At 35.3% G+C, this 27,278-nt stretch overlaps 1 protein-coding gene across 5 annotated transcripts in view; it reads left to right on the forward strand.

Annotated features, from left to right (window-relative positions):
• The window catches only part of LIN7A (lin-7 homolog A, crumbs cell polarity complex component), a 390,131-nt gene that overhangs the window by 9,457 nt on the left and 353,396 nt on the right, over positions 1-27,278 (forward strand). For all 5 annotated transcript variants that reach the window (XM_079936906.1, XM_079936904.1, XM_079936909.1 and 2 more), the window contains 2 exons: positions 14,958-15,012; positions 16,873-16,990. The gene's annotated coding sequence lies outside the window, so the exon portion shown is untranslated. The remainder of the gene's footprint in view (positions 1-14,957; positions 15,013-16,872; positions 16,991-27,278) is intronic.

The following is a 27,278-nucleotide window of genomic DNA, read 5'->3' on the forward strand; positions in this document are numbered from 1 at the left end:
TTATTCTTTTCAGGATTAGATAAGCAATAATAGAAAAGTGACTGACTTTTGCCCTGTGTACTCCTTTGTTGCTTACCTCATGTGCAATGCCTGTTGATTTTGACAATGCTGCATGTAGTAGCACTCTATAAGACTCTACAGAAGGCAAATAAATTTGAATCTCAACACTGTAAATGCATTGTGGTAATTAAAAAGACCAAACTATTATAATTAAGTTGTAATTAAGATATGTAACAAAAAAAAAAGATATGTAACAAAATTCTTAAATTTCTATGAAAGACAAAATACGTAGAGCAAAGCAAAGACTTTTACTGTAAAAACTAAATTAAATCTATACTAGGGATTTAGTTATGTTGTACATAACTGAATGGTAATCAGATTTTTTTGTGATTGTTATGATAACCCCAAAGTTGACTTGTTTCTCCACAAATAGTATTAGAAAATAACATTTAAGTGATTTATTGCAGTATACATTTAAATCAATTCAAAATAAATAATCCTGTGAATGTTTAACTGAGCTGCTGCAATTTTACTTTTGGTAATTTGATCAAGGTTTTTGTGCAAGATCTAGATCTAAGAGATTTGGGGTTTGTAGGCAGTATTCTTCCTCTGTCTCTCAAAATTACACTTAATCAGCTTAGGTTAGAAAGATGACAATCAGAAAGCTTCCCAAGGAAAAAACACAACCCACTTCAAATTTCTCTTTGGAAATGGAATGTAGGTTAAAAATTTTTTTTTAAATAACAGTAATACCATTGGCATGCAATCAAAACAGATTTATTAAGAACAAAAGAGCATAACTATTTTAACTCTACTTTAAACTTACCTGTAACCTCCCCTCTTATTAACAAAAAGAACCAAGATGTCTAACCATATGGTAGAGGCAAATTAACAAAATTTGAGGTGTACACTTTGAAAATACATCAGGTCAAAATACAAGTGGAAGCATTGATAATGAACATGTGTAGCTAACATTTATCCAAGAGGAGAGAGAAATGGAGAAACTTAAGAACATTTAAAAACTATGATTTTTTTTCCACTCACTCAAATAACCTTTGATATAGGCCAAACAAGTTGTAAATCCCAGTTCAACAAAAGCAAATGAGTAAATATAATAGGGAGAACCAGGGAGAAATTGTTATAATAGAGAGGCTAGGAGTTCAGGCTCCTGAATCAGACAGTCCTTGCTTTCAGTCCTTGCTCTATCACTTATTAGCTGTGTGATGTGGAGCAAGTCTCTTATTCTAAGACTCAGTTTCCTCGTGTGTAAAATGGGAATAATCTGGTGAGCTTAAGTGAGATAATGCATATAAAGCACTTGGTGCAGTGCCTAATTCATAATTGGTACTAAACAAATGGTTATTTCCATTCATTGATTCAGCATGTATTTATTAGGCATCAGGTATATGCCAAGCATTCTGTTGGCTAATTGGAATATAACAGGAGCAAAATTCTGTTGTCATCAAATTTATAGTTTAGTTAGGAAAGAAACTTAAATAATCAATTACAAGAAAAGTGCTGTGGGAGTATGGGAGTACATGATCATTCTTGAAAAAAGTGGGGGAAGGAGGTAAGCCAGAGAAGGCTGCTTGAAGGACATGATTTTTAAATGTGGAAATGCAATAATAGACAGGGGTTGAGCAAGAAACAAGTACAAGAGTGTTGCAAGCAGAGGAAAAAGCTTATGAAAATAGCTATAATTTTTTCAGAGGTTCAGATAGACATATGCCTTTCTCATCTTCATCTCTGGCCATGCTGTAACCTCTGTCTGGAGCACACTTGAGCCTCTTTGTATTCTCCCTGCCCCATCTCACCTCACCCAGACACAGCGGTTACTAACAGTCAAGTGAAGACATGGCCAGGACTTGTAATGTCGTCTTAGTGCTTTTTAAGCCACATAAAATAATATGGAATTTATCTTCAGGGTCACAGAAAATTGGAGGCTTTTAAGTACATGCACATGAGTGTGTGTGTGTGTGGGTATCAGACAGTGTTGTTTCCTGGAGGGTTGTAGTCCCCATTGCATTTTACTAGGACAGCATCAAGTTACCTTGGAGAAAGGAGAAATGGATCTTTCTGGGCTGCCGAGAAAAGAGGGCCATACATGGAATAGTCCAGAAGCATCAAGTAATAGCATTAATTTAAGTTTCAGATAGTTTCATGGTCAATGTACAAACAGTATCTGCCATGATACTAGACTTTTTTTTTTTTTTTTTGCGGTATGTGGGCCTCTGACTGTTGTGGCCTCTCCCGTTGTGGAGCACAGGCTCCGGACGCGCAGGCTCAGCAGCCATGGCTCACGGACCCAGCCACTCCGCGGCATGTGGGATCTTCCCGGATCGGGGCACGAACCTGTGTCCCCTGCATCGGCAGGTGGACTCTCAACCACTGCACCACCAGGGAAGCCCTAGACTTTTTTTTTTTTTTACAATCACAGACAATTTATTATTCAAAAAAAAAAAAAAAACTGAGGCATAAGGACTCAAAGAAATTAACAAGATATTTTACAAGGGACCTTGAAATACTAGACTATTTGATATATAAATCACAAAGGAAAACTGTACCCAGCAGAATATAAATGTTTAAATGTGCAGAATATATAGTTCAAAATACTTAGTAATGGCAGTGATGACAACAGAAGCATGACGGTACACTGAGAAAACTCACAGAAGACTTTATGCCAAATTATGACCCAAGAAATGGACCATTCAGGTCAGAGACAGAAGAGAAACTGGGGAATAATTTGATTTGCCTAGTGTACTCCAGATAAACTCCAAATTCTTCAACCTAACTTACAATGCCCTCCATGAACTATCCTCTCTTTCCCTCCCCTTCCTCATCTCTTACCAGATCTCTAAGTTGCTTTATGACTGGTTCTCACTCTCCTCTGCTAATACACATTGTTTTATTTTGCTAGACCATTCTTTTCTTTTTTCCTAAGATAATTCCTCCTCAGCCTGAAGATCCCTCCTTGTACATTGCCTCTTCCAGGAAGACTTTTCTAAGTATAGTAGGTGCCTCTGTTTCCACTGTCTTAGCACTTATCACAATCCACTCTCTGCCACAGTAAACTCTAACTTCTGAGGGTAAGGATCAGGCTTATCTTGGTATCCTTGATATCTAGCATGGTAATGTTACATGGTAGATATTTAATAGGTGTCTTCTGGAGACTGTATCTGATTGACCAATTGACTTAAAGAGTGAGTGAATGAATAAGGGAATAAAAGACACACACACAGTCCCTCCCATCAGGAAGCTTGCACAAGCCTCTTAAATAGCCTCATCCACCAGAGGGCAGACAGCAGAAGCAAGAATAACTACAGTCCTGCAGCCTGTGGAACGAAAAACACATTCACAGAAAGAGAGACAAAATGAAAAGACCGAGGGCTATGTCCCAGTTGAAGGAACAAGATAAAACCCCAGAAAAACAATTAAATGAAGTGGAGATAGGCAAACTCCCAGAAAAAGAATTCAGAATAATGATAGTGAAGATGATCCAGGACCTTGGAAAAATAATGGAGGCAAAGATCGAGAAGATGCAAGAAATGTTTAACAAAGACCTATAAGAAGTAAAAAAGAAACACCTAGAAGAATTAGGGAACAAACAAACAGAGATGAACAATACAATAACTGAAATGAAAAATACACTACAAGGAATCTATAGAAGAATAACTGAAACAGAAAACGGATAAGTGACCTGGAAGACAGAATGATGGAATTCACTGCCATGGAAAGAATAAAGAAAAAAGAATGAAAAGAAATGAAGACAGCCTAAGAGAACTCTGGGACAACATTAAACGCACCAACATTCGCATTATAGGGGTCCCAGCAGAGGAGAGAGAGAAAGGACCCGAGAAAATATTTGAAGAGGTTATAGTCGAAAACTTCCCTAACATGGGAAAGGAAATAGTCCAGGACCCCAAGTCCAGGAAGTGCAGAGTGCCAGGCACGATAAACCCAAGGAGAAACATGCTGAGACACATAGGAATCAAATTGACAAAAATTAAAGACAAAGAAAAATTATTAAAAGGAACAAGGGAAAAACGACAAATAACATACAAGGGAACTCCCATAAGGTTAACAGCTGATTTCTCAGCAAAACTTCTACCAGAAGGGAGTGGCATGATGTATTTAAAGTGATGAAAGGGAAGAACCTACAACCAAGATTACTCTACCCAGCAAGGATCTCATTCAGATTCGATGGAGAAATCAAGAGCTTTACAGACAAGCAAAAGCTAAGAGAATTCAGCACCACCAACCAGCTCTATAGCAAATGCTAAAGGAACTTCTCTAAGTGGGCAACACAAGAGAAGAAAAAGACCTATAAAAACAAACCCAAAACAATTAAGAAAATGGTAATAGGAACATACATATCAATAACTACCTTAAACGTAAATGGATTAAATGCTCCAACCAAAAGACATAGACTGGCTGAATGCTGAGTGGATACAAAAACAGGACCCATATATATGCTGTCTACAAGAGACCCACTTCAGACCTAGGGACACATACAGACTGAAAGTGAGGGGATGGAAAAAGTTATTCCATGCAAATGGAAATCAAAAGAAAGGTGGAGTAGCAATTCTTATATCAGACAAAATAGACTTTAAAATAAAGAGTGTTACGAGAGACAAAGAAGGACACTACATAATGATCAAGGGATCAATCCAAGAAGAAGATATAACAATTGTAAATATTCATGCACCACACATAGGAGCACCTCAATACATAAGGCAAATGCTAACAGCCATAAAGGGTAAATCGACAGTAACAAAATCATAGTAGGGGACTTTAACACCCCTCTTTCACCAATGGACAGATCATCCAAAATGAAAATAAATAAATAAACACTAACTTTAAATGATACAATAAACAAGATGGACTTGATTGATATTTATAGGACATTCCATCCCAAAACAGCAGATTACACTTTCTTCTCAAGTGCTCATGGAACATTCTCCAGGATAGATCATATCTTGGGTCACAAATCAAGCCTTGGTAAATTTAAGAAAATTGAAATTGTATCAAGTATCTTTTCCAACCACAATGCTGTGAGACTATATCAATTACAGGAAAAACCTGTAGAAAATACAAACACAAGGAGGCTACTAAATACACTACTAAATAACCAAGAGATCACTGAAGAAATCAAAGAGGAAATCAGAAAATACCTAGAAAAAAATGAAAACACGACGACGCAAAACCTATGGGATGCAGCAAAAGCAGTTCTAAGAGGGAAATTTATAGCAATACAATCCTACGTCAAGAAACAAAAAACATCGCAAATAAACAACCTAACCTTACACCTAAAGCAATTAGAGAAAGAAGAACAAAAAAACCCCAAAGTTAGCAGAAGGAAAGAAATCATAAAGAACAGATCAGAAATAAAAGAAATGAAGAAAATGATGGCAAAGATCAATAAAACTAAAAGCTGGTTCTCTGAGAAGATAGTTAAAATTGATAAACCATTAGCTAGACTCATCAAGAAAAACAGGGTGAAGATTCAGATCAATAGAATTAGAAATGAAAAAGGAGAAGTAATAACTGACACTGCAGAAATACAAAAGATCATGAGAGATTACTACAAGCAACTATATGTCAATAAAATGAACAACCTGGAAGAAATGGACAAATTTTTAGAAAAGCACCACGTTCTGAGACTGAACTAGGAAGAAATAGAAAATATAAACAGACCACACACAAGCACTGAAATTGAGAGAGAGATTAAAAATCTTCCAACAAACAAAAGCCCAGGACCAGAAGACTTCACAGGCAAATTCTATCAAACATTTAGAGAAGAGCTAACACCTATCCTTCTCAAACTCTTCCAAAGTATAGCAGAGGGAGGAAGACTCCCAAACTCATTCTGTGATGCCACCATCACCCTAATACCAAAACCAGAATAAGATGCCACAAAAAAAGAAAACTACAGATCAATATCACTGATGAACATAGATGCAAAAATCCTCAACAAAATACTAACAAACAGAATCCAACAGCACATTAAAAGGATCATACACCATCATCTAGTGGGGTTTATCCCAGGAATGCAAGGATTCTTCAATATACGCAAATCAGTCAATGGGATAAACGATACTCACAGACTGCAGGAGAAAAAGCATATGATCATCTCAGTAGATGCAGAAATACTTTTGACAAAGTTCAACACCCAGTTAGGATAAAAACCATCCAAAAAGTAGGCATAGAGGGAAGCTAACCTCAACATACTAAAGGCCATATATGACAAACCCATAGCAAACATCATTCTCAATGGTGAAAAACTGAAATCATTTCCTCTAAGATCAGGAAGAAGACAAGGTTTCCCACTCTCACCACTATTATTCAACGTAGTTTTGCAAGTTTTAGTCACAGCAATCAGAGAAGAAAAAGAAATAAAAGGAATCCAAACTGGAAAAGAAGAAGTAAAATTGTCACTTTTTGCAGATGACACGATACTATACATAGAGAATCCTAAAGATGCTACCAGAAAACTACTAGAGCTAATCAATGAAATTGGTAAAGTAGCAGGATTCAAAATTAATGCACAGAAATCTCTTGCATTCCTATACACAAATGATGAAAAATCTGAAAGAGAAATTAAGGAAACACACCCACTTACCATGGCAACAAAAAGAGTAAAATAGCTAGGAATAAACCTACGGAAGGAGGCAAAAGACCTGTATGGAGAACACTATAAGACACTGATGAAAGAAATTAAAAGTGATACAAACAGATGTTTGTATCATGTTCTTGGATTGGAAGAATCAACATTATGAAAATGACTATACTACCCACAGCAATCTGTAGATTCAATACAATCCCTATCAAACTACCAATGGCATTTTTCACAGAACTAGAGCAAAAAATTTCACAATTTGTACAGAAACACAAAAGACTCCGAATAGCCAAAGCAATCCTGAGAAAGAAAAACAGCTGGAGGAATCAGGCTCCCTGACTTCAGACTATGCTACAAAGCTACAGTAATCAAGACAGTATGGTGGCACAAAAACAGAAATATAGATCAGTGGAACAGAATACAAAGCCCAGAGGTAAACCCACATACATATGGTCACCTTATCTTTGATAAAGGAGGCAAGAATATACAGTGGAGAAAAGACTGCCTCTTCAATAAATGGTGCTGGGAAAACTAGACAGCTACATGTAAAAGAATGAAATTAGAACACTCCCTAACACCATACACAAAAATCAACTCAAAATAGATTAAAGACCTAAATGTAAGGCCAGACACTATAAAACTCTTAGAGGAAAGCATAGGCAGAACACTCCATTGACATAAATCACAGCAGGATCCTTTTTGAACCACTACCTAGAGAAATGGAAATAAAAACAAAAATAAACAAATGGGACCTAATGAAACTTAAAAGCTTTTGCACAGCAGAGGAAACCATAAACAAGACAAAAAGACAACCCTCAGAATAAGAGAAAATATTTGCAAATGAAGCATATGACAAAGGATTATTCCCCAAAATTTACAGGCAGCTCATGCATCTCAATATCAAAATAACAAACAACCCAATTCAAAAATGGGCAGAAGACCTAAATAGACATGTCTCCAAAGAAGATATACAGATTGCCAACAAACACATGAAAGAATGCTCAACATCATTAATCATTAGAGAAATGCAAATCAAAACTACAATGAGACATCATCTCACACCGGTCAGAATGGCCACCATCAAAAAATCTACAAAGAATAAATACTGGAGAGGGTGTGGAGAAAAGGGAACCCTCTTGCACTGTTGGTGGAAATGTAAATTGATATAGTCACTATGGAGAACAGTATGGAGGTTCCTTAAAAAACTAAAAATAGAACTGCCATACAACCCAGCAATCCCACTCCTGGGCATATACCCTGAGAAAACCATAATTCAAAAAGAGTCATATATCACAGTGTTCATTGCGGCTCTATTTACAATAGCCAGGATGTGGAAGCAACCTAAATGTCCATCGACAGATGAATGGATAAAGATGTGGCACATACATACAATGGAATATTACTCAGACATAAAAAGAAAGGAAATTGAGTTATTTGTAGTGAGGTGGGTGGACCTAGAGTCTCTCATACAGAATGAAGTAAGTCGGAAAGAGAAAAAGAAATACTGTATGCTAACACATATATATGGAATCTAAAAAAAATTAATTAAATTAAATGATTCTGAAGAACCTATGGGCAGGACAGGAATAAAAACGCAGACATAGAGAATAAACTTGAGGACACAGGGAGGGGGAGGGGTAAGCTGGGATGAACTGAGAGAATGGCATGGACATATATGCACTACCAAATGTAAAATAGATAGCTAGTGGCAAGCAGCCCTATAGTACAGGGAGATCAGCTCAGTGCTTTGTGACCACCTAGAGGGGTGGGATAGGGAGGGTGGCAAGGAGATGCAAGAGGGAGGAGATATGGGGATATATGTATATGTATAGCTGATTCACTTTGTTATACAGCAGAAACTGTCACACCATTGTAAAGCAGTTATACTCCAATAAACATGTTTAAAAAAAAAAAAGCTAAGAGAATTCAGCACCACCGAACCAGCTTTATAGCAAATGCTAAAAGAACTTCTCTAAGTGGGAAACACAAGTGAAGAAAATACCTACAAAAACAAACCCAAAACAATTAAGAAAATGGTAATAGGAGCATACATATTGATAATTACCTTAAATGTGAATGAATTAAATGCTCCAACCAAAAGACACAGGCTCACTGAATGGATAAAAAACAAGACCCATCTATATGCTGTCTACAAGAGACCCACTTCAGACCTAGGGACGCATACAGAGTGAAAGTGAGGGGATTGAAAAAGATATTCCATGCAAATGGAAATCAACAGAAAGCTGGACTAGTAATACTCAGATAAAATAGACATTATAATAATGTTTCAAGAGACAAGGAAGGACACTACATAATGATCAAGGGATCAATCCAAGCAGAAGATATAACAATTATAAATATATATGCACCCGGCATAGGAGCACATCAATACATAACGCAAATGCTAACATCTATAGAAGAGGAAATCTACAGTTACACAGTAATAGTGGGGAACTTTAACGATTCAATTACAACAATGGACAGGTCATCCAGACAGAAAAGTAATAAGGAAACACAAGTTTTAAATGACACAATAGACCAGATAGATTTAATTGATATTTATAGAACATTCCATCCAAAAAACAGCAGATTGCACTCTCTTCTCAAGTGCACATGGAACATCCTCCAGGATAGATCACATCTTGGGTCACAAATCAAGCCTTGGTAAATTTAAGAAAATTGAAATTATATCAAGCATCTTTTGTGACCACAGTGCTATGAGATTAGAAATCAATTACAGGGAAAAAAATGTAAAAAGTACAAATGCATGGAGGCTAAACAATACATTACTAAATAACCAAGAGATAACTGAAGAAATTAAAGAGGGAATCAAAAATTACCTAGAGACAAATGACAATGAAAACACGATGATCCAAAACCTATGGGAAGCAGAAAAAGCAGTTGTAAGAGAGAAGTTTATAGCAATACAATCCTACCTTAAGAAACAAGAAAAATCTCACATACACAATCTAACCTTACGCCTAATGGAACTAGCGAAAGAAGAAGAAACAAAACCAAACTTAGTAGAAGAAAAGAAATCATAAAGATCATAGCAGAAATAAATAGAAGCAAGCAAAGTAATAGCAAAGATCAATAAAACTAAAAGCTGGTTCTTTGAGAAGATAAACAAAATTGGTAAACCTTTACCCAGACTCATCAAGAAAAAGAGGGAGAGGACTCAAATCAATAAAACTAGAAATGAAAAAGAGAATTTACAACAGACACCACAGGAATACAAAGCATCCTAAGAGACTACTGCAAGCAATTCTATGCCATTAAAATGTAGCCTGCAAGAAATGGACAAATGCTTGGAAGGTATAACCTTCCAAGACTGAACCAGGAAGAAATAGAACATATGAACAGACCAATCACAAATAATGAAATTGAAACTGTGGTTAAAAGTCTTCCAACAAACAAAAGTCCTGGTCCTGTTGATGGCTTCACAGGTGAATTTTATCAAACGTTTAGAGAAGAGCTAACACCCATCCTCAAACTCTTCCAAAAAATTGCAGAGGAAGGAACACTCCCAAACTCATTCTACAAGGCCACCATCACCCTGATACCAAAACCAAAGATACTACAAAAAAAGAAAATTGCAGACCAGTATCATTGGTGAATATGATGCAGAAATCCTCAACAAAATATTAGCAAACAGAATCCAACAATACATTAAAAGGATCATGCACCATGATCAAGTTGGATTTATCTCAGGGGTGCAAGGATTCTTCAATATACACAATTCAATCAATGTGATACACCATATTAACAAACTGAAGAATAAAAACCATATGATCATCTCAATAGATGCAGAAAAAGCTTTTGACAAAATTCAACACCGATTTATGATAAAAACTCTCCAGAAAGTGGGCATAGAGGGAACCTACCTCAACATAGTAAAGACCATATATGACAAGCCCACAGCAAACATCATTCTCAATGGTGAAAAACTGAATGCATTTCCTCTAAGATCAGGAACAAGACAAGGATGTCCATCTCACCATTGTTATTCAACATAGTTTTGGAAGTCCTAGCCACGGCAATCAGAGAAGAAAAAGAAATAAAAGGAATCCAAATTGGAATAGAAGAAGTAAAACTGTCACTGTTTGCAGATGACATGATATTAGACATAGATAATCCTAAACATGCCAACAGAAAACTACTAGAGCTAATCAATGATTTTGGTAAAGTTGCAGGATATGAAATTAACGCACAGAAATCTCTTGCATTCCTATACACTAACAACAAAAGATCAGAAAGAGAAATTAAGGAAACGATCCCATTCACCATTGCAACCAGAAGAATAAAATACCTAGGAATAAACCTACCTAAGGAGGTAAAAGACCTGTACTCAGAAAACTGTAAGACACAGATGAAAGAAATCAAAGCTAACACAAACAGATGGAGAGATATACTATGTTATTGGATTGGAAGAATCAATATTGTGAAAATGACTATACTACTCAAAGCAATCTACAGATTTAATGCAATCCCTATGAAATTACCAATGGCATTTTTTTACAGAACTAGAACAAAAAATATTAAAATTTGTATGGAGACAAAAAAGACCTCGAATAACCAAAGCAATCTTGAGGGAAAAAAGCAGAGCTGGAGGAATCAGACTCTCTGACTTCAGACTATACTACAAAGCTACAGTAATTAAGACAATATGGTACTGGCACAAAAACAGAAATATAGATCAATGGAACAGGATAGAAAGCCCAGAGATAAACCCATGCACCTATCGTCAACTAATCTATGACAAAGAAGGCAAGGATATACAATGGAGAAAAGGCAGTCTCTTCAATAAGTGGTGCTGGGAAAACTGGACAGCTACATGTAAAAGAATGAAATTAGAACACTCCTTAATACCATACACAAAAATAAACTCAAAATGCATTAAAAACCTAAATGTAAAGCCAGACTCTATAAAACTCTTAGAGGAAGACATAGGAAGAACACTCTATGACATAAATCACAGCAAGATCTTTTTTGACCCACCTCCTAGAGTAATGGAAATAACAACAAAAATATACAAATGGGACCTAATGAAACTTCAAAGATTTTGCACAGCAAAGGAAACTATAAACGAGACAAAAAGACAACCCTCAGAATGGGAGAAAATATTTGCAAATGAATCAACAGACAAAGGATTAATCTCCAAAATACATAAACAGCTCATGCAGCTCAATAACAAAAAATCAAAGAACCCAGTCAAAAAATGGGCAGAAGACCTAAATAGACATTTCTCCAAAGAAGACATACAGATGGTCAAGAGGCACATGAAAAGCTGCTCAACATCACTAATTATTAGAGAAATGCAAATCAAAACTACAATGTGGTATCACCTCACACTACGTAGAATGGGCCTCATCAGAAAATCTACAAACAACAAATGCTGGAGAGTGTGTGGAGAAAAAGGAACCCTCTTGCAGTGTTGGTGGGAATGATATAGCCACTATGGAGAACAGTATGGAGGTTCCTTAAAAAACTAAAAATAGAACTACCATATGACCCAGCAATCCCGCCACTGGGCATATACCCAGAGAAAACCATAATTCAAAAGGACACATGCACCTCAATGTTCATTGCGGCACTATTTACAGTAGCCAGGTCGTGGAAGCAACCTAAATGCCCATCGAATTTAAGCCTCAGAAAAATTAATGCCTTGCTGAAGACTAAACTGATAGTATGTAGAAGAGCTTGGAATAGAATCAAATTAGATATAGTAAGATTTTGAGTTAGAGAGTAAAGTGTAAACACAAAAATATTTTTATGGAGCTGTAGAAAAAGATAGATTACTGGGTAGACTCACTTGTATTGATATTTACAGTGAAACAAATATGGTCACCTTTGATGCCAGTATAAACTTTGATGTTCCACAGTTTTATGGACATGATATAATAATTGTACTTTTTTAAAACTTCAAAATATGTGGGTAAAAGTATTGTGGTCTAACTAGTATTTGAATCTTGGGTAAAGCATGTACTTTTCTTCTTGGGTCATGTGGTCATGATTTATTCACGATGCAAAAGCTGAGAGCTGGAAATCCAGCTCCAGATATCCTAGATCTGCTGATTAACAAATATCAGCATTTTGACCAGCAGCATTTGCACAATTTTTCTCAGAGTAAACGTATTATTAGGAGTGGAAGTTTAAAAAAATCTAAATCTCAAATACCTTTAATGCACATTAATTAAAATAAATTATAAATGACACCCCCAAGCTTGAATAACTAGAATATTGAGAGAATAAGAAACTTAAAGTTCCTGATATGAGTATTTTGAAAATACAAAGCAATTGGCCAGGCTTTAACATCAAGTAAATAGTAGAATAGAAGTTTGAAGAATATTTATAAGTCAGTCACCTATCAAGACACTAAAATATAACATTAGCAAGGTTTGGGTGATGCTCCTTTCTTGTTAGATCTTACTATCATAAGATTTATATCCTATCACCCATAAATGTAGTAATTTATTTGCAAGAAGATCTATGAGATTTTAGTTTTATGATTGTTATTTTTATTATTAACCTTGAGCTTTTGATGCTTGTTTACTTGGATGTTACGGAAAATTGTACTTAATCTTTGTGGATTTTTTTTTTAGGAAATTAGATTTTAAATCGTTCATATTTAAGCTGCTGGCAATTACTTAATTGATCTTGTTATCACTGACACAATTTCTTTACAATAGAATTAAGTCAGTATGTACACAAGATTGTTCAGAGTCTCACAGAATTAGAAATGAATGAATTAATATCACTTATGATTAAATAAAAATAGTGTATGAATATAACAGAAACATCTGTAAAAAATAATATCATTACAATATCAGCAAGAATCTGTGAACTTTGGGTTTCCCTGGTGGCGCAGTGGTTGAGAATCTGCCTGCAAATGCAGGGGACACGGGTTCAAACACTGGTCTGCGAAGATCCCACATGCCGCAGAGCAACTAGGCCCGTGAGCCACAACTACTGAGCCTGCATGTCTGGAGCCTGTGCTCCACAACAAGAGAGGCCGCGATAGTGAGAGGCCCGCGCATCGCGATGAAGAGTGGTCCCTGCTTGCCGCAACTAGAGAAAGCCCTCGCACAGAAACGAAGACCCAACACAGACAAAAATAAATAATAAATAAAATTAAAAAAAAAAAAAAAAGAATCTGTGAACTTAAACCAAGTATCCTGAATTTCTATAGAGGATTACCAGACCCCAGCCAGTTGGGACTAATACCTATGTTCTCGTCTTGTTTTTGAATGATGTATAATGTCTGAGCTGGGCCCCAAACCTTGGATGAGATACTCCAGGTACTTTTTCCTACCTCTCTGCTGCCTGGTTGCAGAAAACCCTGTGGAAGACTCCAAGACCTTAGAAAATGGTGGAACTACCTGACAGGAATCTATGTCCCTGACAAATCATAAAGAACAGTCTATGTCCCTGTCACTTCCTAGGTGAGATGGAATGTGAGTGAAAAATAAACCTCTATTGTGTTAAGCCGTTGAGATTTAGGGACAGTCTGTTACAGTAGGTAGCCTAACATGAATAATACAGAGGGTGTGAGGAAAACCCCAACCTTGTCTCATGCTTTCCTCTCAGCATCCTCAACCTTGCTGTATATTAAAGTATCATTAATTATGTACCCATTGGTCTAAATAAAGGTGGCTTTGATCTGGATATTGCTAGAAAATCTATCAGTTGTTTCCAGCATTCCTACAATAAGAAATATGGGTCTAAATTAGAAGTATACAGTGCTTGCCATAAGGCCAAAATATTCTCCCTTGTCCCATAAAACACTGAAATGATTTTGTTAATGATTACTGATATTTTCCTCTCCCACAAGGGTCATATTTTCTGCTAAGATATTTCTATTAGACAATTTCCTATCAGTGGAAAAAGAACAATTTGGGATTCTAGGGAGTCTGATATAATGAAAAGCTATATTGGTAGTTCAAACTCATCAAATCATATAATGAAATGCTCATTCCAATTAGAGTTAATCCTCAAGTTATTTGAACTTATAAGATGAATGTATTTTCTATTAGTAAACCAAAATTGTATGCTAGCTACCAGATTGATTAATTTTTAGCAATATAAAGTTTCTCATTCTTTAAATGCACAGAAGAAGTTTGATCATGATGGCTAACAAAAGTAGTACAAGTATTTCTGAAGTAGGGTACACTATTTTCACTTGATTATATCCAGAATCCAAACATCAGAATAATGAGTCTCTGTTATTCTGAAATAACATTTTTGACTTACTGATTTTATGGATGGATGAAATGTTTCTCTTAATTAATTCAACCTAAGAGAAGTGAGCATTTTACATTGCATTATATCTGTCATTTTATAGGTGAGAAAACTGAGATTCAGAGAAGGAAGGTAACTTCCCCAAGGATCCACAGCTGGTAAGTGAGGGTGCTGCAATTTGAACCAGATGAGATTGGCTCTATGGCCTGAGCTCTTAATGACTAAGTCCATTAACCAGAATTTCTCAGACCTGAGATCATGCAGACTGTTGAGAATGTATCTGTGGATCCCTAAGGGTCTATATACCCTAGATTGAGAAATACTATAATTAAATATTAAACACATTTAAAATTACTACTCAGCACACATAAACTTCATTATGTAATATCTTGGTCTAATAAAACCATAAACACAAATTTACATAGAAAATACAACGCAGTTGCATGATGATAAAAGAATCTATCAGATGATCTAAAACGTGTATACATACATGCAAATCTATCTATCTGTCCATCTAGTTTTTCAGGTATTGAAGAGTATGGACTTGGTTAGTTACAAATAGAGAGTTTTAGTTTTCTTTAATTACTGCCTTTACAATACTCTTTGGAGCAGTTTCTAAACCTCGGTATGCAAAGCAATATAACACCAAGAATTTAAAAGGAATAATGGAGCAAGGATGTGTCCTTTCCTGAGAGGGATCTAGCTGAGAATAAATCTGTAGAAGGGACTTCAAAGCAGGTTCCTCCCTTCTACCTTCCTCTCCCTATCTCTTCTATCCTGCTTCACAAAAGAAAGACACACATCTCAAAAATCTCTCTGCACGTCAAACAAAGTGACTTCAAAATATTGGCTTAAGAAAACAAATCAGTGTCAATGGATAACCAAGGAAATATAAACCATCTCAGGACTTGGGTCTTTTTCCGTCTTACAGATATTTCTGTTAAAAGTGAAAAACTGGCATTTAAAATGGATTGGTATTGATAATTGTTATTTAAAGATCTCACCTCTTCCAGCTTTTCACATTGTCAAAGAATGTATCAATTTTCAGGGAGCTCCATAAGAGCAAAGCAAATAACACATAGGTAAGAAATGTTAAATATCGAAAATAGCTTTTTTCATGTATTTAATTATAAGTAGTTCTTTTAAGCTATTCTCAAGATTCATCCTTGGGACCTGTCATTAGCTAAAAAGAAAAACTTTGAAGATTTGAAGCAGTATAGGTTAGTGAAGTAGATCCTTTTAACGTAATTGGAATATTTTTTGAGATTACTGAGATCTTCAAGATACACTGGATAAAACCCATAGGCAAATTTTTTATGCTTTCTTTCAGATTTGGTATGTATTATTCAACAAAGTAGTTAAAACTTGTTTTATCAAGTCATATTGTGAAATATTTAATTATTTAATCCTCCTCTTATTTCATCTTATGAAATGACTATTTTCTACCTTTTATTAATAAAAAGTAAAAGTAAATCTAGCCAGACTGGTTAGTTTTGGCAATAGATAAGTTTCTCTTTATTTAGATACAAGAAAAATGTGATCACAATAGCTAGTAAAATAATAGAGTTCTTTCTGATTTTGTACAATGCTTTAATTTAACTATTTGAATGACCAAGCATCAGAGTTTAATACATGTATGTACACACATTTAACAAGGAAATATTTCTAGGTAAATAAATGATTTATGATCTGAGCTACGTATTACATTGCATTGTTAAAAAATACGTAATGAGAAATAACACATTGATTTATAATTTTGTTTTATAGCTTATAAAATTATATGAATTAATCTTGTCTTAAGAGGATGCTATCTTAATCTCATTAAGAATTCATTTCTAAGAAATTATTATATACTTGTAATAAAATTTTACTTTTAGTTATTGTATTTTGATGAACTGCAGATCATATTGAAACAACTGGGTCCAGAAAAAATACATATTAAACGTACAATTATAGGAAATTTTTAATAAATCACATTTAATTTATATCCATAAACTAGTTCTCTTACCTCTGAACAGACAGGCATAAATCAACAAGTATGCTGCATAAGAAAACGTTCACCTGGGGAGTGAGATACCAGTGTTGACTTCTAATTTGTGGTGGTGGCACTCCTTGAGGTCTTCTCTCTTGGATTTGGTAAGCACCATTTCTTCACTCTTCAGGCAAGGAAGTAAAAATCCGTAGTTTCCTCCTTGGGTAAATAATTCACAACTTGAATAAATTTTGGTTCTCCCTGTTTCCTGGGGTTCTGCTTAAATGGACTTGAGGTTGGGATGGGGACTAGGGCAATAATCGGGAATGGGAACCAGCCATCAGGGAGATAAGAGCCTCAATTATTTTCAACATTCTTTTAAATGCAGAGAATTGATGCTGCTTTTTTCTCAGCCTTGGGTTTTTAGTTGTTGAACCTAAGACAATAAGAACATTGCTACTCAGCTCACATACACAGAATGAAGCATAAATTTTTAAAATTATACAATGAAATGATTGTAAAAACCACAGGATACATCCTCAGATCCAGGGGGGCTGCAGACCCCAACTTCAGGTTCTATAATCAGTACGCTTTCCACCTTTTAGACAGGTGCCATCCAAATCCAAGGCAGCTTGTGAACTGGAGATTACATCAGTCTCCACAGAATGTCTATACTACTGTTCATCGAACAAATTTCACTGAGATGTATTTTAAAAAGTCAAAACAGATTTGACCATTTCTAAGTAATCAGCCGTTTTATTTAGAAATTTCAGGAAAAATCATGATGAAAATTAAGATTATTATAATAAGCATTGTAGGTTAAAATTCAGAACAACTTTTAGTACTTTAGTATCAATCAAATCTTTAAAACTTTATTAAAGAATAAATGTACCAAAACTAGAAGAGAAGAAAAAGCACATATATAGAAATATAATTCTCCAAATTAAATTATATTTTTATAGGGAATTCAACAATCTAGATGAAAAGAGTATTTTCAGTATACAAATATTTTCTAAAAATAATTATCTAACAACATTGCTTTTTTTTGCTTGTTTTTGGTCACCATTCTCTAATTTATCACTGGAGTAATCAAGTTAACATCTCTAGGGTCTGGGAATAGACTTCAACTATATGAAAACAAATGAGTTTTAGAGATACATCAAAGTCCTCTATAATGTAGATATAATAGAGACAAAGTATCAATATATTCAGCCTAGGAGATATTAGTAAGAATAAAAACACAGAGAATAGTTTGGCAATATATAAAGAAACCCAGAGAGTTCCCAAGGAATGCTCACTAATCTTGCAGTTTTCAACTTATACCACATTATCCTCTCAGGGTACCATTACGCAGAATTGATTCTGGCCTCACAAGTGGAAAGAAGCAAATTCTAAAGTTGATGTGTGACTTTTCCTCTATATCTAAACCAATAACTAAAGATAAAAACCATTCAAGGCAAGGCATATATTTGTTAATGTAATAGTATTGCCCAAGAACACAATATATTATTTCCACGTGTCATTTTCTCATTGATAATAACATCTGATTTATTCAGTGGTCAATCTTTTGGTAAATTCAACATCTGTAACAAATCTGAGAACCTGACAGTAAATAGAAAAAGTTCTGACCCACTGAAATACCTAGTATTCTAAGATTCATGCATCTTGTGTACTGGCTAGACCCTTGATTCAACATTAGATATAATGAATACACATTTTTTTTTTTTTTCCTTTGCGGTACGCGGGCCTCTCACTGCCGTGGCCTCTCCCACCGCAGAGCACAGGCTCCGGACGCACAGGCCCAGCGGCCATGGCTCACGGGCCCAGCCACTCCACGGCACGTGGGATCCCCCCGGACTGGGGCACGAACCCGCGCCCCCCGCATCAGCAGGCGGGCTCCCAACCACTGCACCACCAGGGAAGCCCTGAATACACATTTTTAATACTTGGGTGTCGTACTTCTCTGTCCACATCAAATTAAGAAGAGAACTGGAAGCTTCATTTGAGAGTTTGTGCATCCATTCCACAAATATTTTTTTAAACTTCTCATGTGCTCAGCATTACACTGACAAACTAAACTGTTATTTAATAACTAAATAACAGTAAGAAAGGAAATAGAGAAGCAACCATACTAAAGCCAAGCATAAAACTGATGATTGTAAAAATGACTCTAAATTGTTAAAAGAAGAGCTTGATACTTTCTGTTTATGTAAGCAAGCAGGTAAGTGTGTTTATTTTAGTAAAAAATTTATTTTATTTTCATGTTAGTAGGATTATAACTTGAAATACATATTATTAAAAAGGTTATTCTTGGTACTTAAAGAAACAATTTGCTATCTGAAATTCATTTATTGAAGCAATGTAATTCATAACAGCAGCAGGTGTATGCCAATAATAACAGGCAGTGTCTCACTGTTTCTTTAGAAACTTTTAGAATTTATTCTTATAAAAATAGTCACCTCTAAAGGCTGGTACAGCAATTTAATAAGCTTGAGATTAATTTTGGTTACATCGTGTCTCAGAAAATAGACATTGTGAAACAAGGCACAGCCAGGTTCCTGGAGAAACCACAGTGGTTATTTTCAATTGGCTATTTCTATTAGATACAGGAATAGCACTGAGAAGCTTTGAAAATTTAATAGTTTCTGGCCTTCCTAGAGGACTAAATCAGTAGATTGAAATGAAATGTTATGCTGGATTTCAAAATAGAATATTGTGAATTATGTACACAAAATAATATTAGTGGTCATTCAGAAAAACAATCAAGCATTGCACATGTTAAACCAGCCGTGTAGACTGGCATGGGTTCATAAGTTCAGGGACTTCATAAAATACTGCTGTGGACAAGTAAACATTTAAATCAAAATTGAAAATACAATCCTCAGGTCTATCGTGTCGTGTATTTTTCAGTCTGAGCTACATATGCGTTATCGCATTTTGTGATCATGTAAAAGCACAGGTTCCCAAAATAAACACAGTCACCTCCAATCAAGTTATTAACAACCCAGTGAAATTGAATTTGGCCAAAAACCAAAATTGGCAGTCTCCTCTCTCATCTTCTATAGATGTTCTTTCTTCCCTGTATAATGCATCCATTGTTTTAACCTAACAACATACATCAGTACTAATCATTAACACAAACAGCTATGCATGACCATCCATATATTTTGACATGTGAAACTGACAATTGTTTCTGAGCAAATGTTTCATATTTTACTTGCCACCCACTGATTTCTAGGCTTTTCCCAGAAATGGCCGTTTTGAATTAATAATCCTACATTGTTATTATGTTTCTATAACAGCATTCTGTTAACTGTTGTTAGCACTCCATTATATGTAATTAGAGTTATAAGTGCAAATGAAGTAAAAATAAAAATTCTACCAGATGTTTGATTCGTCCCTTAGTAAAGCAATTGAATAAAATGAAAATCTGCCATCTGTTTTATGGATTAAAAATCCACATGTTTGTAACATGGCCTTTTGTAGCCTTTTGATAGCTATGATTTCCAGAGGAAATATATTAAGATAATTTTTTATTATACTTCTCAAAATATTTTGGATTCTCTGAAGTTTTATGAATTTATGATTCTTGATCTATATCAGTTTTTCTTTCCATTCCTTAATTTGTATTATAAATCATATAGGTGTTTTAAATCATGAAAATAGCTTTTAGCTTATTTTCTTGAATGCTAAAAAGAAATTAAAGAAAAATCTGTTTTTCTGGGCACTATCAATGAAATCTCAAAAGAATGAGTTTTTAGATCTATTACAATTGGGGAAAATAGAGCTTTTTTTAGTAGTGATATTGTATAAAATCACCAGATGGCATCTCCTAGTCCCTGTAGAAGATTTCTGTTCTCTTGCTAAACAAAATATTCAAAAGAACAACAAAAAAAAATTACGCTATACCAAAAAGGAGGCGTTTCCAAGTACTAACTGCTTATTTTTGTATTGTACTTCTCTCACTTGTTAGTCTCTTGCTTCCATTTTTACTGATTTCAAAAAATATTTATTGCCTATGTAAACTGTAAGGTTTACAGACAAGGAAAAGTCTAGAATCAACCACTAAAATTCTGTTCTTGAAATCTCTCTCCAAGGACATTAAATTCAGGGTGAATATCAAGTATCTTTTTAAAGCTCACAGTACAATAATGGTACTTCTGATTCAAAGCTGAGCTTTGCTACAAGAGGCAGAGCCCAAAAGGTAAAATTAAATGTGCAGTGTCTAAACTGAGCTCGCTGATCATTCTTCTTTTCCTCTGAGAATCTCAAGCTGTGGTTTACAAACAGCTTTCTTGTGGGGTGTGCTGTGAAATAGCAAATGGAATTTTAACTTATCTGTTACTTCAGGGCTTTGTTTACTTTCCTAAATGGAGAGCAGCAGGATATAAGAAAGAATTCTGGAAAACTATACCATCTAGAACTGTTTCCCAACCACTCTTCTGAAGAAAAATACTGTTACGGTCCAATATATTGTAGACGTAACTGATTAAACAGAAATAAGTGTTTTTGTTTATCTGCTTGTTTGAGATGGCTCGGGACTTCTCCTATTCTAATGTGTCTGGTGAATCTCTCAAAAGGAAACATGGATTAAAGTAGTATAAACAGTTATTTCACCCTAGCATATGTATTTTGTTGATTTCTTATCAAGATTTTTATTCAAACGAATATGCTTTGGGGAAAGTTGACCAGGAGGAAGGTAATATTAATCATCAGCTTGAAGGGATCAGTTATAAAAATTTCAACAATATCATTAATGATGCAATTTTTTGTTTGCTCATCCATTAATGGATGAGCAAATTTGGAATTTTTTTGATTCCAACTTCTATTGGAATAAAAGTTTTCTCCGCTATCTGAAAGTTGAGTGTTCCTGTGAAAACTCTGGGAAGCAGAAATGGAGTAAAGTGAAGAAGCAATTACCTGATGGCACATCTTGCTAAGGACACGCAAAAATAAATTGAGATAAAGCACAGATGCTCACAGACAGTGTAAAGCTTTCGTGGCCTGATGCTAAGGTGCTGAGTGTAGTTCCCGGGAAAAGAGCTTGGAGGTGCCCTCTCGCTGCTGGGGGGTGAGCACTGCCTCTGTAAATGGCTCCCTGCAAAACAAATACTGAGTACTATTGTCCTGTTTTTCCTGAAAGGAAAAATCCTCTTAAGATTTCTTTCAGTTAGCAAAAATAGGTACTAATGAGGGTCTTTTGTAAAAGTGAAGTGACATAAAGCAAACTTTTGAAAAGAGGGGGATACCTGTATATTGTATTCCATTTTAGGTGTGATGTATGTCATCATGTGTTTTCTCAAAGAGAAACTTGTATACATTAGAAAATACCTGAGTAATTGACTGAAATTTTCGCTTTTTATATAAGATGTGTTGATGCAAACTGACAGGGCACAATTGTTTAAGAGATTTTTAAAAAATTTCCTGTTGAATCATACAGAATGTTGAAATATGAAGACATCAATGGGACTATCTTAACAACTTTACCTCCCTCATTTTAAGGAAATACCAGCTCAGGGAGGTAAAATAATATGTTCAAGTTTGAGTATTTTTTTAAAGCAAAAAATTAAGAGAAAACCGTAGTAACCAAACAGAATACCTATGGCATAAATGAGACAAGTTTATTTCTCTTACATATCCAGGGAGCCCAAAGGTTTCTATCCCAGGCTCCTGTTTTGCTAGTATGCTATAAAGGACTTCCATTCCCAAGGCCACCTCAAGGTCCCTGATAGCTGTTGGAGTCTCAGCATATAGGTACTCATTTTAACCAGCAAGAAGAGAGGGATTAAAAGGACCCTCTTTAAAAGCATTTTCTGGAAGTTGCACACCCTATTTTCCTTATAGCCGTTAGCTAATATTTAGACATATGATCAGACCTAAAGGCAAGGAAGCTCTGTGCCCAGCTAAAAATTGCGAAGAAAGTGAGGATAGTGATTAGGAGATAATTAGAAGCCTCTGAACTCAGGTAGCTAGTGAAGGAAGAACTTGTGAGTTAATTCAGCTCTTTAGCATTCCTGTCTTTTCTTTGTTTCTCACATTTCCACTTATTATGTGAATATACCCAAGGTTCTTTGTTGTTACATTCTTTTTTTTTTTTTTTTTTTTTTGCGGTACACGGGCCTCTCACTGTTGTGGCCTCTCCCATTGCGGAGCACAGGGTCCGGACGCGCAGGCTCAGAGGCCATGACTCATGGGCCCAGCCGCTCCGCGGCATATGGGATCTTCCTGGACCGGGGCACGAACCCGTGTCCCCTGCATCGGCAGGCGGACTCTCAACCACTGCGCCACCAGGGAAGCCCTATTGTTACATTCTTCAAAGTGTACTTCAAGTCTCCCCTACCTCACAAAATTTTTTCTAACAACCACATCTCAAAATAATTAACTCTCTAATTTTGATGTTCAGTCTATACCACGAAGTCTGGGCTGTATTGTATTGTGGACACTTCGGTTTCTATGCAGCGTTTTTCCAACTGCATTACAAGTTTCAAGAAGCCAGGGAGTATAACTTTATTACAGTTTGTGGCTGGCCCTATTTTTTGATTTGCTGGATCCAGTGGCCTTTGAGTCCTCATCCTAATTTACTGGGTGTAACCTAGTCCTACCTCTTGGCTTCTGTGGTATCTCTCACCAGCTCTTCTTAGTTTTAGAATACTGTGTACCCACAGTCCACAGGAAAAGAGATCTTGAACTCTGGTCCCTCTCAGTGTTCATTTGTAGGATATTTTAGTACTGTCGAGGTTTGCAGACTATTGGCCTACAGGTCTAGTTTGTAGACATATTTTGTTTTGCTCATATAAGGTCATTAAAAGAATGATTTAGTTGCCAACATTTAAAAATCGGAGATGTCACATTAAAAAAACAAAATTAAATTTCTGGCTGCTCTTAAAAAATGGAAAGGTCTGGCATCTTCAGCTCAACATTCCCACATGCTTAGTAGTGTCATCCCTTGTGGAAGAGACTGTGCTTTGTGTTCACTAAATTTCATTTCTTTCCCTGTGCACACAACTAAATTACATTTCTCAATAAATTAGGTGTGGCTGTTTGATTGAGTTCAATCAATCAAATGTAGATTTATAAGTTCAAGGAATAGCTGTTGAAAAAATTACCCATATGATGCTCAGTGCTCACTTTCTCACCCTGTATGTCACACTGATGCATTTTTACTTCCATAGTTCCTAATATCAAAAATAGATACATGAAATTTTATGTTTCTCTGTATGAACTCTCTCAAAATAGGCCCAATAACTATACAATATAACCATCTTTAAATTTCATGAGAATTTTTACAGAATCCCAGTTAATGTTAATGTCATCAAAATATAAAATATATTTAAGTGATTTTCTTAAAATAATTCCTTTACCTGAAAACATCAAGTATTTCCACATTTCTGTCCTTCTCTGTACTTTTTCAATCTATATGACCTAACTGGAAATTAAAATGTGAAAGATACAGTTGAAGTCACCTGGCTTCTTTTTCTCCAATCTTATTCACATCATTCTCTTTCCAGAAATAACTATTAGCCTAAATTTGGAATTTATCATTCCCATGCACATTTAAAAATTATTATTATATAAGTAACAACAAGTTATATATTATTGATTATATATTATTATTGAGTTATATATTATTACTTATATAAGCAAGTATCAATAAGTTATATATTATGATTTGCCTGCTGTAAAAACATGTCCATGCACAACACAGAATGCAATTTTCTTTTTCTTATTCAATGTTATGTTTTGTTTTAGAAAAAGAAAATGCATTTTTGTTAAACAGTTTACTTATTTCTTCCCTTTAAACATTTAAACAGTTAATTAATTTGTAGAACAGCTAATCCATTCACATGGATTCCAAAATCAGTAAACCTAAAACACTATAGAGTTGAAAATCTCCCTCCCACCTCTGTACTTACAGCCACTCAGTTTCTACCCACCTCAGTCCCCCAAAATAGGTACCCATGGTTACTAGTTTTTTCTGTATCTTTGCAGACAAGTTTTATAGGCGTAAATAAATGTTAGCATGCTATGCGTTATTTTGTACATTGCTTTTTCACTTAATAACATATTGATTATCTTTTCATATCAGTGCATAAAGAGCACTCTTATCCTTTTTTTGTGTAGCATCATGTTTTAGTTCATGAATGAACCTCTACTTATTTAACTACTATTCTACTGATGTACATTTTGATTGTCTCTACTTTTTTAGCAATTACAAATAATGCCACAATATATAACACACATACATAATTTTGCAGGTATGAGTTATATCAGTTATTTATTCTAGCATAATAAATTAGCAGCTTAAATTGATAAATATTTATTATCTCACATTTTCTGTGGGCCCAGAACACAAGCAGAGTTTATCTAGATTCTTCTGCCTCAGTCAGTCTCACAAGACTGTAATCGGGATTTGCCAGGTCTGTGTCTTCATCTGAAGGCTTGACTGGGGAAGGATCTGCTTTCAAGCTCACTCACTTGGCTGTTGTCAAGATTCAGTTCCTTGGAGATTTTTAGACTGAGGGCCTCAGTTCCTCATGGACTGTTGGCTGGAGCCCTTCCTTATATCCTTGCCAGATGGACCTCTCCATAGGGCAGCAAACAACATGCCAGCTTGCTTCCTCCAGAACAAGGGCTCTATGAGAGAGTGCAATGTAAATAAAGAGCCACAAAGAATAAGAAATAAATTAATAGATGCACATGCACTTGTGTGTTTGTATATGTGGAGGAAGAGGCTGCCAGGGGAGAGGGCCGTAGAAGAAAGCAGTGGGGCCACAGATGGGCATGAGAAGAGAGCACTCAAATAGCCAATAGATGTTTGCTGGAAAGCACTGCAAGACAATAACAACCAGAACTGACACTGGGGGGAGTTTTGGCATGCTTCAAATGTAGATAAACACAAGAGCTTGCAGTAAGGAAGCCTGAAGGAGTGGGGACAGTCGAGCTCTCAGAAGGCTTGAAATTGACCTGCCAAGGCCAACTTCCAGGGCAGGGCCCAGGGAAGAACTCAAATTTAGCGTAACATAGATAACAGAGTGTAAGGAAAAGATAATAGTTGTGGAGAGAGTAGAGCCGGGAATGTCAGGAAGCAAGTTACTACTGGAAACAACAGAAGGGGGAGCTCTGTGAAATAAAAGAACCAATCAGAATCAAAGCTTCCTTTAAAAATTCAGGAAAACTAATTTCACACTAAAATTAGTAAGAGAAAACAAATGTGTGAATCCCATAAGTAGAAAGAAAAAAAGGAATAGAAGAATATCTACACAATTAAAAGACCCCAGAAAAGAAATACAATAGATAGATAGACAGACAAATAAATATTAAAACCATGCCTAATATTTCAAAGTGAGCTAAAAGATATCAAGAAAAATACATAAGAAATAAACTAATAAAAATACAACATAAAATCAGAATTAGAAAAACTCAGCAATGACCTGACAACACTCAAAAAAAATCAGATTTGACTTTTTAAATGCTCTTATAAATATTTTGTACCTTTAACTTGGAACACATGTGCTAGAGTTTCCCTGAGGCGTATGCCTAGTTGTGGGATTGCTCCATCAAGGTGTGTGAACATCTTCAAATTTGCTAAATATTGCCAAATTGCTATCTGTAATAAAATGGTTGTGCTAGTTTACGTTCACACCAATATCTTAGGAGAATCAACAGGTCTGTATATATTACCCACCTTTTTACTGTCAGGCCTGTTTCAATTTTCCCAATCTATTGGGCATGAAATGGTATCAAAGTATTATTTAAAATTTTATCTCTGTGCTTACTAAAGAGGTTTAGCATTTTTAATGTAATTTTTATCAAACTTTCTCTGAATTACCTACGCACATGCTTTTATCTATTTTCTTTTGGGTTGGTTTTGTTTTTCTTATTGATTCATAATAATTCTTCTATTTATTTTAAAAAGTAGTTCTCTGTTACATGGATTTTAAGTATTTTTTTAAGTTTAAGATACGTCTTTTTAAGATATGTCTTTTTAGTTTACAATGTCTCTTTTCAAAACAAACCTTGTAATTTTAATATGATATATATTTCAGTAAGTTTTCATACACAGTGGTATAACGTTTTTGTGCTTTTTTTCTCTCCTACACCAGTAAATGTCCTATACATTCTTGAACACTTTATAAAGTTTTGCTTTTACAGTAGAGTCTTTAACCCATGTGGAATGGATTTTAGGTGTAATGTGAGGTATGGTTCTAATAGTTTATTTTTGTTATATCAATAACCGCATTAAAACCAATTTTCACTAATACAGACAATGCTGCAATTGGCATGCCTGTGCTCATGAGCACGTGCTTCTTGTGGTAGCACCTAGAAGTGGAGGGACTGGGATGAGGGGCATATGCACATTTTCTTATTCAGTAGCTGTTGAGAGATTATTCTCTAATGGAATTTTTGAATTGACACTCACCAGTGAAGTTTGAATTTTGCATCCCTATGAGT

This window comes from Stenella coeruleoalba (assembly GCF_951394435.1).
Source record: "Stenella coeruleoalba genome assembly, chromosome: 11".
Lineage (NCBI taxonomy): Eukaryota > Metazoa > Chordata > Mammalia > Artiodactyla > Delphinidae > Stenella > Stenella coeruleoalba.